The following is a 17,539-nucleotide window of genomic DNA, read 5'->3' as shown; positions in this document are numbered from 1 at the left end:
CTCCAGACCTTACAGCATTAGTGGCTCAGTTACAGCAACAGCTAGCTGAACAGCAGCAGGAAATAGCCACCTTAAAGGCTAACCAGCAGAATACCCCCACCGTCACCCCGGAACCGAATCTGACGACTCCAGTAGTCAGCACCAGCTCAAGCAGTCCCAGCAGCTGAGCTAAGGAAGGAAGCCTATCTGATCCAGTGGCAGAGAGTCAAGCCAGAGAACTTCTCAGGCACCAGTGAACCATGGGATGCTCAAGCCTGGTTCAAAACACTGGAGAGCACGATGGAGCTTCTGGACTGGCCAGAACACGAGAAGGTGAAGTGTGCCTCCTTCTGCTTGACAGGAGATGCACGCATGTGGTGGGAAAGGATCAGAACGAAGCGCCCAGTGAATCAGATGTCATGGGGGGACTTCGAGAAGGAATTCTTCGAGGAGTTCTTTCACATGTGGGTTACAAACCGCCACTACGACGAGTTCACGGAGTTTCGTCAGGGCAACCTTTCAGTGGAGGAAGCCGTGAAGAAATTCAACAGATTGGCTCGTCTATGTCCAGAGTTAGTCAGCACAGAGAAGGAACGAGTCCGGTTGATGCTCAAGATGCTGAGGCCCGAGATTGCAGTGAACGTGGCTGGTGGCATTCATAGGCCACAAACCACGGAGGAGCTAGTGAGCAGTGCCTTGACCACAGAGCATTACCAGAACAGCATGTAGCAACAGAAGCAAGTCTCCTCAGAGTCCAAAGGCCAAGGAAGCTCTCACACTCAGAAACAGCAAGGCCACAGCTCCAACTGGAAGGGGAACTCCAACAGCAAGCGCAAATCAGGGAGTGACTCAAAAGGAGGACCATCTAGCAAGCGACCCAGTTATCCAAAGTGTGCTACTTGTGGGAAATTCCACCCAGGGGTTTGTCGCAAGGGCACACGAGGATGCTTTGAATGTGGACAAGAAGGGCACATGGCCAAGCAGTGCCCGAACAAGACCGGTCTTCCTCAGCCACAGCAGATTCAGTATGCAGGCCAGCCAGCTCAGTTACATCAGATGCAGGCCGCTCTAGAAGGTCCACTTATCAGCCAGGGCAGATTAGAAGCCCCTCCAGCTTTAGCGAATGCGAGGATCTACGCACTCACCAGAGAGGACGTAGCCAATGCCTCGACAGTGGTCACAGGTCAGATTAGCATTTTTCAGTATAGTGCTACTGTTCTATTTGATACTGGGGCAACCCATTCATATATAGCCAGGATGTTCTCCGAAAAATTAGAGGTACCTCCAGAGATACTCAGCGGTCAGTTTTTGACGACACTACCTTCAGGAGAGATCATGGCGTCCACGCACTGGCTCAGAGCAGTGCCGGTCATTATAGCAGACAGAGAGCTCTTTTGTGATCTGATAGTGCTAGAAATGACCGACTATGACCTCATCTTCGGAATGGACTTTTTGATCAAATACGGTGCCTCTATCGAGTGCCGTAAACAGAAAGTCACGTTCCAACCTGAAGCGGAAGCACAGTTCGAATTCGTCGGGGAACCAAAGAGAAGGGCCAAGAGGTTTCTCTCAGCTATGAAGGCACAGAAGTTATTGGATTCAGGATGTACGGGATTCTTAGCACACGTAGTCAGCACCAGTCAGGACAGGGACCAGCAGCTAGCAGAGGTCCGAGTCGTTTGTGACTACCCAGCAGTCTTCCCTGAAGAGCTACCAGGCTTAGCACCAGACAGGGATCATCCCTGGCACCAATCCTATCTCCAAGGCACCATACCGCATGGCTCCAGCAGAACTGAAGGAACTTCAGGAGCAGTTACAGGAGCTTCTTGACAAGGGTTTTATACGCCCGAGTCACTCACCATGGGGAGCGCCTGTGTTGTTCGTGAAGAAGAAGGATGGAAGCATGCGACTGTGCATAGACTACAGATCACTGAACCAGGTCACAATCAAGAACAGGTATCCTCTTCCCAGAATAGATGACCTGTTCGATCAGCTGAAGGGAGCAGCAGTGTTCTCTAAGGTAGATCTCAGATCAGGTTATCATCAGGTAAAGGTCAAAGAAGGGGATATACCCAAGACAGCATTCAGAACCAGATACGGACACTACGAGTTCGTGGTCATGCCCTTTGGCGTGACCAATGCTCCAGCTACCTTCATGGATCTCATGAACAGAGTATTCAGGGAGTATTTAGATAAGTTTGTTATTGTGTTTATCGATGACATTCTTATCTACTCAGGAACTCAGGAGGAACATGCAAAGCACCTGGAACTAGTATTGCAGACACTTCAGCAGAACCAGCTTTACGCCAAGTTCACGAAATGTGAATTTTGGCTAGATCAGGTGTCCTTTCTGGGTCACGTCATCTCCAAGGATGGTATTATGGTAGATCCCAACAAGATAGAAGCAAAATGGAGTAGACCCAAGAACGCCAAGGAGATTAGGAGCTTCGGGATTAGCTTACAGAAGTTTGTAGAGGGTTTCTCCAGAATAGCCTCCACCGACAACTCTTACCAGAAAAAATAGGAAATTTCAGTGGACAGAGACAGCTTCAGAGAGCTAAAAAGGAGATTGACCGGTGCTCCCATTTTGGCTCTACCGGACGACACCAGACTTTGACATCTGGATGCCTCTAAGTTGGGACTAGGAGCGATACTGATGTAAAATGGCAAGGTGATGGCCTATGCCTCAGACAACTCAAGGATTATGAGAAGAATTACCCTACTCATGACCTTGAGCTTGCAGCAGAGTGTTCGCTCTCAAAATTTGGAGACATTACTTATATGGAGCTCAGGCAGAGTGTATACAGATCATCAGAGTCTGAAGTACTTCTTCACTCGAAGGATCTGAATATGCGATGGCTTGAGATGGTCAAGGACTACGATATAGACATCCTCTACCATCCAGGGAAAGCCAATAAGGTAGCAGATGCACTTAGCGGAAATCCAGTGCTACCTTATTATCTCTTACTGCCATGTCACCCCCTACAGAAGGAGATCGTGGATTTCGGTCTCGAGCTCATCGTGGGACACCTCTACTATGACCTTAGAGTCTACCTTGCTTGGTGATATTCACCACCGGGATCGGGACCCGAGATTCGTAAAATCAAGCAAGGGCCAGCGTAATCGAAAGTAGAGAATTGAGTGTCCGATAGCGGGGTGTTGTATTTTGGCGACAGCTACGTGTTCCATCGGGAGGAGCTACGGAGGCAGATTTTAGATGAGGCTCACAGACTCCCTACGCGATGCATCCGGGCTCCACCAAATGTATCAAGACCTGAAGAAACGCTTTTGGTGGCCCGGATGAAGCGAGACATCGCCAGATATGTTAGCATCTGCCTCACCTGCAGAGGGTCAAGGCGAACATCAACGACCAGGAGGAGTTCTGCAGCCTATATGATTCCGAATGGAAGTGGGAGGATATCTCCATGGATTTCATAGTGGGACTACCTGTAACCACGAATGGTTTTGACGCCATCCGGGTAATAGTCGGCAGGTTAACTAAATCACCCCACTTTTAGCTATCAAGATATCCTATTCCATGGAGCAGCAGTTGTATCTCAAGGAGATTGTTAGGTGCATGGAGTCCCACGAACCATTATATCGAAAGAGACAAATAGTTTACATCACACTTCGGAAGTGTGTACGATATGGGCACCCGCTAAAATTCGATGACCTTCCATCCCCGCATGATGGTCGACGAGCGAGTAAATCGTGTACTCAAGATATGCTCGAGCTTGTGCCCTAGATTTCAAGGAAGTTGGTGCAAATATCCGAGTCTAGCAGAATTTGCATACAACAATGCTATCAAGCCACTATCGGCATGGCACCTTATGAGGCACTCTATGGGCGGAGGTGCGATCACCAATCTCTGGTATGAGAGCGGTGAAGAAGGAACTAGAGCTTGAGATGATCTAGTGGCGAGATACCACAGCCATACCAGATTCGCAGAGGATAGAGACAGACAGAGGCCGTAAGAGCTATGCCGATACACGCACCCTTAGAGTTTTCGATTGGGGATCTGGTTTTCCTCGAGTAGCTCCCATGAAGGAGTCATGCATTTGGAAGAAGGGCAAGCTAGCTCCCGATATGTGGGACCATACCTTATTATGAAGAGAGTGGGCAAGGTAGCATATGAGCTAGAGATACCTCAGGAGATGTCACCGTCCACAACGTATTCCATGTCTCCATGTCAAGAAGCACATTCCACGCCACCTGTGTGATTGAGCCCCGGTTGTGCAGTCCGTGATGATCTCATGATACCTATTCGGATAATAGACCGAGCAGTAAAGAAGTTACGAAACAAGGAGGTACCATTAGTCAAAGTCACCGGCAAAATCACACAGCAGAGGCGACTTGGGAGACAGAGACCAGATGAGACAGAAGTACCAGACTGTTTTAAGTTCGAGGACGAACTTTTATAAGGTATGGGGATTATAATCCAAAAATTCAATTTATTTTAGAATTTTTCTATGATTTTTCTGGAATTTTTAGATATTTTTCCGGAATTTTCCGAGTAGCGTAAGTAGCAAAAAAATAATTAATTAAGCAAAACGGTCTAAGCGGGAATCGAACCTGGGACCTCTCGGGTCCGCTAAACCATTAGTTAGCTTTAGAAACCGGTGAACCAGCCGGGCCATATTGAGAGAAAAGAGAACCGATTGTATTTATATTAGAGTTGGTTCAATTGAACCACTTAATATAAATAGGAGAATTAGGTTGGTTTGGGTTATTTTTTTGATTTGTGGTTCGGCAATCCTCCTCCCCGACACCCATCCACACCGCCCCTCTCCTCTCTTCCTCATTCTCTCGGCGCCAATTCAAGAAGAGCCTAGGGATCTTCTCCAAAGGTCCCAAGTTCACCATCCGGCAACGATTTCAACACAAGGAAGATTCCTCCACGAGTAGAGCGCGTGGACGCGAGGGAATCGTCGAGAAATCGTCTTCACCGGAAATTTCTAGCGGGTAGATTTGTAAGGAAATTAGCGTACGAGGTAAGAAACCCCTCACCTGCGGTATAATAGCTCCGTTTGTTTATATGCATTAGTTATTAGCTATATGTGTAGTTCCCGACACCTAGGATGTGTTTTAACCCTTCTCGAGGATTAGGAATTTAGTTAGCACCTTTAGATGGGCCGGACACGTTTATTCTCCTTCAGTTGGAGATCATAGACGCGGTTGGGTGCCTAGAGGTGTCTTTCCTGATGCAGAGAGGGGTTGAAGCACACCAAGTGTTCGAAAAAGGGGTTAGTTTAACTAATTACCCTTCAGTTATGTTTATTAGCCCAGTTAAATGCATTAGTAGCATTTAAATTAGTAACTTTGCTCACTACAGCTTATATGGGACTATGGTCCAACGGGTAGGCTCCCACAGTCGCCTCTAGGTTCAGATAACCTAGCTCTAGGTTCAGATAACCTAGAAACAACATGTTATATCAGTTAGCTATAGATATTAGTATTTTATTTTCAGTGGCACTGTACTGGATTAGATATCCATTGGGTTGGACTCCCACAGTTTCGGGACTTGCAACCCCGGGTCTAGTAGGGATGCGCGCACAGCAAGTACAGTTGCCGGGCCCAACAGCATGTTTATTATTTTCACTTATTATGTATTAGTTTTCGAAACTCAAAAACAGTTATGCTAGTTGAGTTTGATTGCAGCTTCAGTTTAGTTAGTTTAGCTCAGTATTATATTTCAGTTCAGTTCTCTATGTTAGCTTTATAATTGGTTGTATGCTATGCCATGACTAGTTCAGTATGCCATGTTTATATGATTGTACGCCATGCCATGCTAGCCTGTCCAGTATGTTTTCGAATAGCATGTTTTCAAATCATAACCGCATCGTATGCATGATTTTGTGAGGTAGATGGCTTCTTACTAAGCGTTAGCTTACAGATACTACTTTTCTTATACTGCAGATACAGGTAAAAGAAAAGTGGATTAGCAGTGGAGGCTGGAGGTCAATGCAGATGAGGGTGTGTGTGTGTGGAACTGGAATGAAAGATCTCAGGGATCTAACAAGTTTTAGTTATGCATTAGAACTCGTTAGCATTTACTTTCAGCTTATTAGTTTTGATACTTTCACTTTCATGCAATTTAGATTTGGGACGCATTGAACTATGAAAGAATGTTTTAAAATGTCAGTAATCATGTTAGAATGTTATTACATGTTGTTAGAATAGCTTCTGATGCATTAGTTAGAGGTTATGTGGGGTTTTGGCACGCCAAAGTGCTGAAGTCTGATTTAGAAGGTGAAATCAGACTCTGATCGGTCTCCAGACCGATCAGAGCCTGATTGTGCCACTGGATCGGTCCGCCGACCGATCCATGCAGATACAGTATGCTACTGTATCCTCCTGGATCGGTCAGCCGACCGATCCAGTACAACACAGTAGCGAGTCCCAAGTCTCCAGGTGCCTGGATCGGTCTGCAGACCGATCCGGACACACTTGGATCGGTCAGCTGACCGATCCAGCCTCTGTCGGATCGGTCCGCAGACCGGTCCAGCAGGGCACAGCATCGCAGCGAATTTGATCGATCCGTGGATCGATCGGCAGCTAGTTGGGAAGTTTAGTTCCTAGTCCCTAGCTCAGTTGGGATGTCCAGTTCCCTTTTCCGCATGTGTACACCAGAAAAGAGGGTCTTTAGACCTTTCTTACCAGCTGTCTTAGTCATAGTAGAGTAAAATTTCAATTTAGACCAGTTTTCCGCACAGTATATCTTAGCAGTAATGTAGCGATTCGCCTTACAGCCTAGTAGTTAGAAGGTGGGTCGTTACAGCTGCGCCAACACAATGGTGTGGAGGAACAAAGGAATAAGACTCTTATGAAAATGGTTAGATCAATGATTAGTTATTCAGAATTACCAAATTCATTTTGGGGATATGCTCTGGAAATGACGACGTACATTCTGAACTTGGTACCTTCTAAGTCAGTACCCTATACTCCCACAGAATTGTGAAACGGGCGTAAGCCTAGTTTGAAACACATTCAGATTTGGGGTAGTCCAGCATATGTGCTGAAGGGAGACGTTGATAAGTTAGAATCACGTACAGAAGTTTGCTTGTTCGTGGGATATCCTAAAAGAACGAAAGGTGGTTTGTTTTATAGTCCTAAAGATCAAAAGGTCATTATTAGCACCAATGCCCGATTTTTAGAAGAAGACTATGTAATAAACCACAAGCCCATGAGTAAAATTATTCTTGAGAAAATAAGAGAGGACACTTCTACTTTAGTACCAACGGTGCAAGATGAGATACCACAAGTTACAGTAACACGTGTCACAAATGATGCACAATTACAGGTAGTGCCTCGTCGTAGTGGGAGGGTTGTTAGGAAACCTGATAGATTCATGTTTTTGGGAGAGTCTTCAGACTTGATACTGTTGGGACTTTCGAGCAGCAAAAACCACTTTTTGCATTGCGGAAACCTCAAAGTCCCATGCCACCGGATCCGTGCGAAGATTAAAAGAACAAAAATTTCATGTACTTGTTTTCTAACCTAGATCTACATGTTAAGGAGTTTATACCTTTGATGCGAAGCCCTTCGCTTATCCCGCTCGTCCAAGGTTGCCGGATCTCGAGAGTGTTCAAGTGGACACTCCTCTATATGTATCCACATGAACAAAAGGTGGAGAAGAAACCTTAGAGTGTGCTAGCACTCTAGGAGGTTTCGGCCAAGGTGGAGGAGAGGGAGAGAAGAAGATGAGAGGAGGAAGAAGAAGGAGAGAATGAATCACAAAATTGTAACCCACACAATAATGTGGCCGACCACTTCATGAGGAGTTTTAAACTCCATGGAATATCAAGAGTCACAACTCTTGATCTCCCTCATGATGTGGCTCACACATAAGCCAAACTTGATGATGTGAAACATCATCATTGGCCCACTCTATGCCAACTCACAAATGAGGTGGCATTGGGCAAGTCAAACTTGACCTTTCATCTTCCCTTCTCAAGTCAAGTCAAAATTGACCTCTTCTCTCCCATGGTTGATCAAATCTAACCATTTGATTCAAACCAATTTAATTTAATGAATCTATATCCATTGAATTAAATTGACTCAATGAATCCAAATCTAATTAGACCCATTTAACACATGAACCAAATTGATTCTAACTCAATTAGTTTAATTTGGATTACTCTTAATCCAACTTGGTTCATCACATGAACCTAATCCTTTGGTTCATCAAATGAACCTAATCTCCATCTAATTTCCCTTTTGTTTGACCCTATAGGTTCTTGTAACATTGGCAATGCTCCTAAACCCATTTAGAAGCATAAGTAATGAGCGGTATCTAGCAACACATCATTACTACTCAAGTTACAAGAATGTTGAGATCCAATATCACCTTGTGACTACTAATTGTGACTCTTCACAATATATGACAATGTCCTTCTATCCTTGACATCTAGATTGATCAATTTGAGGCATAGACAGTGTCATCCTCTGATCAATCTAAATCTTGAACTCCAAGTAGACTCACTATAATCAAATGAGGATATTGAATCATTTGGGCATGGCCATGCACTTAGTGGTCTCACTTTATCAAGAATAAGGATGTCATCCCGTTATATAGGAGGGATAGATCCCATCTACATCACTCACATCCCTCCGTATAATTTGTTACATACCCAGTAATCGCCTTTATAGTCCACCCAATTACGGGTGATGTTTGACGAAGCCAAAGTATACAACTCCTTATGTAGGGAACCATGGTGACTTCAGGTCCAAGGACTAATTGTCATACTAATAGCCACATGAGAAAGTATATGAGACTCATATAACGATCCATGATACTTTCTCATGGCGGGTCATTCAGTATACATTCTCCAATGCATACCCATGTGTCAACTTGATATCTCTATATCCATGACTTGTGAGATCAAGTCATCGAGTTGACCTATATGCTAGTCTCGTCGTATTAACATTGTCCCTGAATGTTAATACTTGACTAGGAATGATTAAGAGTAGTGTTCTCTATATCATCTCACTATCGATTCAACCAATCGATTGATATAGATAAGAACCTTCTACTCAAGGACACTATTATACTTAGTTATTTGGCACCAATACAAGTAAGTATAATAACCAAAACAAATGCCTTTATATACATAGGAATATGATACAATGAGTCCATATAACAATCATCATATGATTGGCTCTAGGGCTCTAACTAACAATCTCCCGCTAGCACTAGTGCCAGTCAGTGTAGGCTCTAAGGCCCAATGACCTAGTGTGACCATCATGCTTTCTCTATGCCAAAGCCTTGGTCAAGGGATCAACGATGTTAGCTTCTGTGGGTACTTTGCAAATCTTCACATCTCCTCTAGCGATGATCTCTCGAATGAGATGGAAGTGCCGTAGTATGTGTTTGGTCCGCTGGTGTGAGCGAGGTTCCTTAGCCTGCGCAATTGCTCCATTGTTGTCACAATAGAGCTCTATCGGATCGGCTATGCTAGGAACCACCCCAAGCTCAGTAATGAACTTGCGGATCCAAACTGCCTCCTTTGCTGCTTTTGATGCAGCAATATACTCGGCCTCTGTTGTAGAATCAGCAACTGTGTCCTACTTCGAACTCTTCCAGCTCACAACACCACCATTCAAGAAAAACACGAACCCAGACTGTGATCTATAATCATCCTGGTCAGTTTGAAGCTGACATCACTGTAACCCTTTACAACTAGCTCATCATCGCCTCCATATATCAAGAAATATTCTTTAGTCCTTCTTAAGTACTTAAAAATGTTCTTGACTGCTATCCAGTGACTTTCACCTGGATCTGACTGGTATCTGCTCGTCATGCTTAAAGCATACGAAACATCAGGACGAGTACATAGCATGAGCGTACATGATAGATCCTATGGCTGAGGCATAAGGGATCGTATCCATGTAGTCTCTCTTCTCTCTAGAAGAGGGACTTTGAGTATTCGAAAGACTCACACCATGTGACATCGACAGAAATCCCTTCTTGGAGTTCTGCATGGCAAACCGTAGTAATACCTTGTAAATATATGTACTATGACTTAGGCCAAGCAATCTCTTAGATCTATCTCTATAGATCTGTATGCCTAGAATATGGGCTGCTTCACCTAGGTCCTTCATTGAGAAACAATTCCCTAGCCAAGTCTTTACAGACTGCAGGAAAGGGATGTCGTTCCCAATGAGTAGTATGCCATCCACATACAATACATGGAAGACAACTGTGTTCCCTACAACCTTCTTGTAGACACAGGGTTCATCTTCATTCTTGATGAAACCAAACTGTTTGATTGCATCATCGAATCGAAGATTCCAGCTCCGAGAAGCTTGCTTTAGTCCATAAATAGATTTATGTAGCTTGCATACTCTGCCAGTATGCTGTGGATCTACAAAACCCTCAGGTTGTGTCATGTACACATCCTCGAGTAGGTTTCTATCCAAAAATGTGGTTATGACATCCATCTGCCAGATCTCATAATCGTGGTATACTGCAATAGCAAGCATGATCCAAATGGACTTAAACATCGCTACTGGAGAAAAGGTTTCATTATAGTCAATACCATGAATTTGTTTGAAACCTTTAGCTACCAGACGACCCTTATATATCAGTCCATCCATGTCAGTCTTTCTCTTAAAGACCCACTTACACCCAATGGGGTTTATCCCTTCAGGTGGATCAACCAAACTCCATACTTGGTTGGTGTACATGGATTCCATTTCGGATCTCATGGCTTCTAGCCATTTCTCAGAATCTGGTCTCATCACAGCTTCCAGATAAGAGGTAGGCTCATTCTCAATGAGCATACCGTCATCATGGTCAGACAAGAGAAATGAGTATCTCTTAGGCTAACGACGCACCCTATCAGACCTGCGAAGAGGTAGGTCTACTTGAACTGGTTGTTGTTCCTCAACTCCTTATGGAACAATCTCATCATCCACAACACTTTGTGGTTCTAGTTCAACATCCATCAAGGCTTCAGTGCTATGGTCCATATCCTAAACTTCTTCAAGATTGAATGTACTCCCACTAATTTTTCTAGAAACAAAATCTCTTTCTAGAAATACCCCAGTCTTAGCCACAACTACTTTGTGTTGATTGGGAATATAGAAGTAATATCTTTTCGTTTCCTTAGGATATCATATAAAATAGCACTTATCAGATTTGGGTCCCAGTTTGTTCGAGACTTGACGTCGAACGTAAGCCTCACAACCTCAAATCCTCATAAAAGATACCTGGGCATCTCTCCCAGTCCATATCCTATATAGTGTCTTTATCACAACCTTGGATGGAACACGGTTGAGTATGAAGGCTGTTGTGTCTAGAGTATAACCCCAAAGAGATATAGGAAGATCTGTGTGACTCATCATAGACCGTATCATATCTAATAGAGTACGATTCCTCCTTTCGGATACACCATTCTGTTGGGGTTGCAAGGTTGCAAACATAGTCCCATATTGGAAACACATGGGAAAGATCATGGGTTTATAAGAGAAAAGATATCTCCATTGGCTTGAGGCCTTTTGGGGAGAGCCCAAAAGCAAAACCATGAGGGCTTAGGCCCAAAGTGGACAATATCATGCTATTGTGGAGATATCTAAATTCTTTTCGATCCTACAATTGGTATCAGAGCTAGGGTTTTGCCTCTGTGTATTTGGTATTAGTTTAATTATGCACATGTTATACATAATTTAGGCAGGTTAATAGTAGGATGTGCTAACTTTGTGGATGCAGGATCCAACTATTATGGCTTTTAGTTATTATGTGTATGATTGGACCCTTGGACATGTCAAGGGCATTTATCTGTGTGTGCATGATTGTATTAAAATACAGCAGGAGCTGTATTTAGTTTTATTAGGATTTTATTTTTGATCTAGATACATGTACATTCCTTTTATGGAATATAGGATCAAAAATATAAAATTCTATTTATGTCGCGGATCGAATCTTGCAAAGCGTGGAACCTTCTAAGGACCAGAGGCGCAGCGGAACTAGGAGCAAGATGGATGCGACAGCTAGACCCGGTGGCGGTGGCCAAATATGGCAGCAGCTTGGGATGACAACACACGGAGGACAACTAGAGATAAAAGCCATAATAGTTGAAAATTAGATTTTCTATTTATTGCTTTTATATTGTGCTGTGTGTGCATGTTAGTTTACAAGTTTAGTAGGCTAGCATAGTTAAAATTCCTCATTTATAAATAACTAAGTGGGAGAGGAATTTTTAAGTAAATCCCATGGTCTCCATTACTGGTTTGTAAGTGATGCAAACAAGCTTGCGCGTTGGCTCGGATTGCCTTCCTCCATACCGGATGAGCTTGGTTGCGGATCACTAGAACAAACTTCCATTTTTGGATGACTATAGGAAGTTAATTAAGAGCGTGTGATCTTCCCCAACGGAAGGGGCATAATCTTATTAATGGACTTAGTATCAAGTAATGGTATACACTTAGACACATCTAATAGTATCCTCCCCATCGGAGTCACTTCTATTATTTGTGTGACCAAATGAAACTAACTATTAATTTGTCATAAAACTAGGTTGACAAGATAATAAAATTAAAGGGTTAAAACCCCTCTTACAAATGATTGATTTTGTATACGTCCACACTAACGTGGCATACAAAATTAACGGTGTTTGAGATAATTTTATTTGTCATAAAGTTACGTTGACAAGATAGTTAATGGGTAAAACTCTCCTCTTACAAATGTTGATTTTGTATACGTCCACACTAACGTGGCATGCAAAATTCACGGTGTTTTGAGGTGTTAGTAAATTTAAATAGTATTGTTAGAGGAATCAATATTATTTTAAATTTAGAGTCTTGACCAAATATTTGATTAAAGATAGACCAACTATTAATTTTATTCGTCATAAAGTAAGGTTGACGAGATAATAAAATTAAATGATAAAATTTCCTCTTTGAATTTGTATACGTCCACACTAACGTGGCATACAAAATTCATGGAGATTTTTAAGGAGTTGGTCTTAACCAAATATTTTTGTGATTCTTAGGAAGATGGTCAATCCCTAGCTGATATACTTTAGGATAGACTTAGTGGTCCCAATTATAATTGATTAGAAATAGAATTTGGACATTAAGGTAGACTGTCCTCTTAGAACTAAGAACAATATAGGTGTATTTTATTCATTAGTTGATACATGTTTAGTGGAGTTATCTACCGGTACCTGGTGTGTAGATATGGGAGCCACTGATGTCTGCAATTCATTCAGGGTTCCAGGAAACCCGACAACTAAATAAAAATAAAAAACACCGTCCACATGGGCACTACTACAAAAGTAGCAGCTGTTGCAGTGGGAGAGGTTTATTCTCTAATAGGAATAAAATTTGGATTATTAGGAATTGTCTTTACATACTAAGTTTAGAAAGAACCTGATTTCAGTTTCTAAACTATTATAGAATAGATATTGTGTCTATTTTGATAACAAAGTTGTTATCAAGAAAAATAGGCAAGTTATCTATTCTGGTATGTTGGTTGACAATTTATAATCCAATAACTCCCATGATGCAACAAATGGAAATTAATAACACATCTTCTAACTTAAGAGAAAGCAACCTTCGAAAATGAACCAATTATATCTTTGACATCTAAGGCTAGGTTATATTAACTTAAGTAGGATTCATTGGTAGCTGATGAACTTTTGGGTTCATTAGTAGTGGAAATCTTTCCAACCTGCGAGTCTTACTTGGAAGGAAAATAACCAAGGAGCTTTTAAGTCTAAGGGGTATGGAGCCAAAGATATATAGGAATTGGTTCATTCTGATTTATATGATCCTATGACTATCCAGACAAAAGGTATTTTCAAATATCTCGTCTATTTTATAGACAACTATTTGAGATACGGATATATTTACTTGATGTGCCGCAAGTCTAAGTGCTTTGATTAGTTCAAAGAGTACGAGGCTGATGTAGAGAAACGTCAAAGTAAACGTATCAAGACACTACGGTGAGATCGTAGTGGCAAGTACCTTTTTGGGAGAATTTAGGAGTCACTTATCAGAAGTAGGGATTCAATCCCAACTAACAACACCTGGTATACCCCAACAGAATGGTGTAGAAAAAGGAAGGTATAAGACTCTTATGGAAATAAGTAGATTAATGATGAGTTATTTAGAAAATTACCAAATTTATTTTAAGGATATACTCTGGAAACGGAAGTGAACATAGTACCTTCCAAAGTCAGAACTCTCTACTCATATAGAATTATTGAATAGACGTAAGCCTATTTTGAAGCATATTCGATCAGGCTCGGGTAGTCCAGCACATATGCTGAAGAGAGACAATGATAAGTTGGACAGGAATTCACTTGTTTGTGAGTTATCCTAGAGAAATGAAAGTATGTTTATAGTCTTAAAAATCAGAAGGTCATTGATAGTATCAATGACCGATTTTTAGAAAAGGACTATGTAATAAACCAAGTGCCCATAAGTAAATTTGTTCTTACGGAAATAATAAAAGACATGTCTAATATAGTACCAACTGTACAAGATGAGATACCACAAGGAAACTGCAACACGTATCACAAATGATACACAATTGCAGAAAGTGCCTCATCGTAGTGGGAGGGTTGTTAGGCAACCTAAAAAGATTCATGTTTTGGGAGAATTTTTGGACTCGATCCCAGGAGGACATGAACCTGATCTCCAGACATATGACGAAGCACTCCAAGATAAAGATGCAGCATCTTGGCAAAGAGTAATGAATAATAGAATTAGAATATATGTATTCTAATAAAGTCTGGAAGCTTGTAGAACCACCAAATGGTGTAAAAGCCTTTGGGTGTAAAAAGGTCTATAATAGGAAAAGAGGGATAGACAGGAAGGTAAAAACTTTCAAAAGAAGGCTTGATGAAAAAGGAAACTTTTTCACTGGTAGCCATGCTTAAGTCTATCCGGATTCTTTTATCTATTTGGAAGTCTTGAAGAAAACATCCATATAAAGCAACCAGAAGGATTCATTGCAAAGGGCTAAGAGCATCTTGTGTGCAAGCTCAATCAGTCTATGGACTGATGGAAAGCTTCAAGGTCTTGGAACATCCGGTTTATCAAAGTAATCCAGACCTATGGATTTATTGAGTAAACGGATAAGTCTTGTGTATACAAAAGGTGTGATGGAAACGTGGTGGTATTTCTTGTACTATACGTAGATAACATTTTTGGTAGTTGGAAATAATATCAAAATGTTGTCAGAAGTAAGGGTATGGTTCTCCAAATAATTCGATATAAAGGACTTGGGAGAATGTATATATTTTTGAAATCAAAGTAATAAGGGATCGAAAGAAAAAATATATTACTTATCCCAAGCTTGATACATCGGAAAATCCTTGCTCGTTTTAAGCATGCAAAACTCCTCGAAAGGTTTCTTACCTTTTAAGCATGGAGTGTCTTTATCTAAAGAGATGTCTCTGATGACATCAAAGGAGATTGAGGACATGTATGCAGTTCTTTATGCTTCGGCAGTTAGACAACCTAATGTATGCTATGCACGAGATCAGAAATCTGTTTTTGCCAAGGGCATAGTTAGCAGATATCAAAGTAACCCAAGACAAGGACATTGGACTGCAGTAAAGCATATATTAAAGTACCTTAGAGGCGCTAGATATTATATGATAGCTTACAAGGCAGTTAATTTGGTCCCTGTGGGTTACACAGATTTAGACTTCCAATCGGATAGGGACAATAATAAGTCGACCTCGGGGTTTTGTGTTTACTTTAGGAGGAAAAGTCATAACTATGGAAGAGTGATAAGCATAGGTGTTTTTCTGGACTTCACCATAGAAGCTGAGTATATGGCAAGCCTCAGAGGTAGCCATAAAAGCTGAATGACTTAATTATCTCAAGATAGACTTAGATATGATTTCTAGTTTGTCCAAAGATTATTACAATTTATTGTAATAATAATGGTGCAGTAACAAACTCGAAGAAACCATGAGTCTATAAGGCAAGTAAACACAATAGAGCGCAAGTACTACCCAATACAGAAATTGTATAACGAGGAGAAGTTGTTGCCGCCTAGATTACATCAGATGATAACCTAAGGTCCTTAAGGCAAGAGTTTTTTGAAAGGCATGGGAATCAGATGAATGGCAGCAGATATGGCAGCTTAGTCTTTTAGTATAAGTGGGAGATTGTTAGAGTGTATACTAAAAGCCTAGCTTTTGGTATAAATATTTATCTAGAAATAAGAATCACATTGGTCAAATGTCTACATTTATGATAAATGTAGTTGCTCAATTAATTTATATTGTAGATAACATGGTGTGTGGTGTCACACACAGAAGATCATGTTATTGGTTCCTTATAAATTATAAACAGTAGCTCACGACCAAGATGGAAAGGAACAAACCATTGGAAGGTCGTAGTGTAATTAGGTATTAGTTTATCTTAACTATATAATTACACTAGTACACTTAGAGTGTATTGAGTAGGACCATTTGAGGTCGTTCCTTTTATATTGACTTTATGAAGGAACAAAGACCTCAGTTATTATGGAAGTGTGTGCTCTTAATCCTAATATAATAACAAACACATATATTTGATATTTATTTCTTTAATTTATCAATGGGTGAGATTTAGTTCGATGAATCAATAAGCCCGATAAGTTGGGAAATGATATCACTTATAGTGTGTGTTGTTGATTATAGAAGGAAACTGTGTCCTAGTAATTTAGGTTGAGAATGTCCCCAAGAGGAGCTCATAAGGATTGTCATGTTAAACCCTGCAGGTGGACTTAGTCCGACATGATGATGAAGTTGAGTGGTACTACTCTTGGAGCTAGATATTAATTAAGTGAGTTGTCAGTAACTTACTTAATTAGTGGACATTTGTTATCTTAAACACAGGGAGACTAACACACTCATAATAAGAAGGAGCCCAAAATGTAATTTGGGATTGGTGCGGTAGTTCAATAATAGTTCTCTAGTGGAATGAATTATTATTGATAAAATTAAGTTGTGTGTTCGGGGCGAACACGGGATGCTTAATTTTATCGGGAGACCAAAACCAATTCCTCCTCTCGGTCCCTATCGTAGCCTCTTAGTTATAGAGTACTATACCCACCTATACCCACCTTCTTACCCATCCTATAGGGGCCGGCCAAGCTAGCTTGGAGACCAAGCTAGGGCCGGCCATGGGTATGTTCATGGGTGAATTCATGTGGCCGACCCTATTAAAATAAAAAGGAATTTTAATTTTAAAATTTTTCTTATGTGGATAATATAATTTAAAAGAGAGTTTAAAAATTTAAATCCTTCCTTTTATAAGATTCTACAAAAGATTAAGAGAAGAGTTAAAATCTCTTTCCTTATTTGTAGATTAAAAGGTTGATTTTAATTTTGGTAAAATCTTTCCTTTTAATTATATTCATGATTTAAAAGAAAGTTTAAAAATTAAAAATTCTCTTTTATTAGTTTTTACAAAAGATTAAGAAAAGATTTAATATCTTTCCTTATTTGTAGATTGAAAGGAGATTTTAATTTTTAGAGATAACTTTCCTTTTTGGAATTATCCACATGTTTAAAAGAAAGATTTTAATTTATAAAATTTCTTTTTATTAACCAAT

This window comes from Zingiber officinale, chromosome 1A (genome assembly GCF_018446385.1).
Source record: "Zingiber officinale cultivar Zhangliang chromosome 1A, Zo_v1.1, whole genome shotgun sequence".
Taxonomy (NCBI): Eukaryota; Viridiplantae; Streptophyta; class Magnoliopsida; order Zingiberales; family Zingiberaceae; genus Zingiber; species Zingiber officinale.
The sequence above is the reverse complement of the archived record's forward strand: the minus strand, read 5'-3'. Positions refer to the sequence as shown.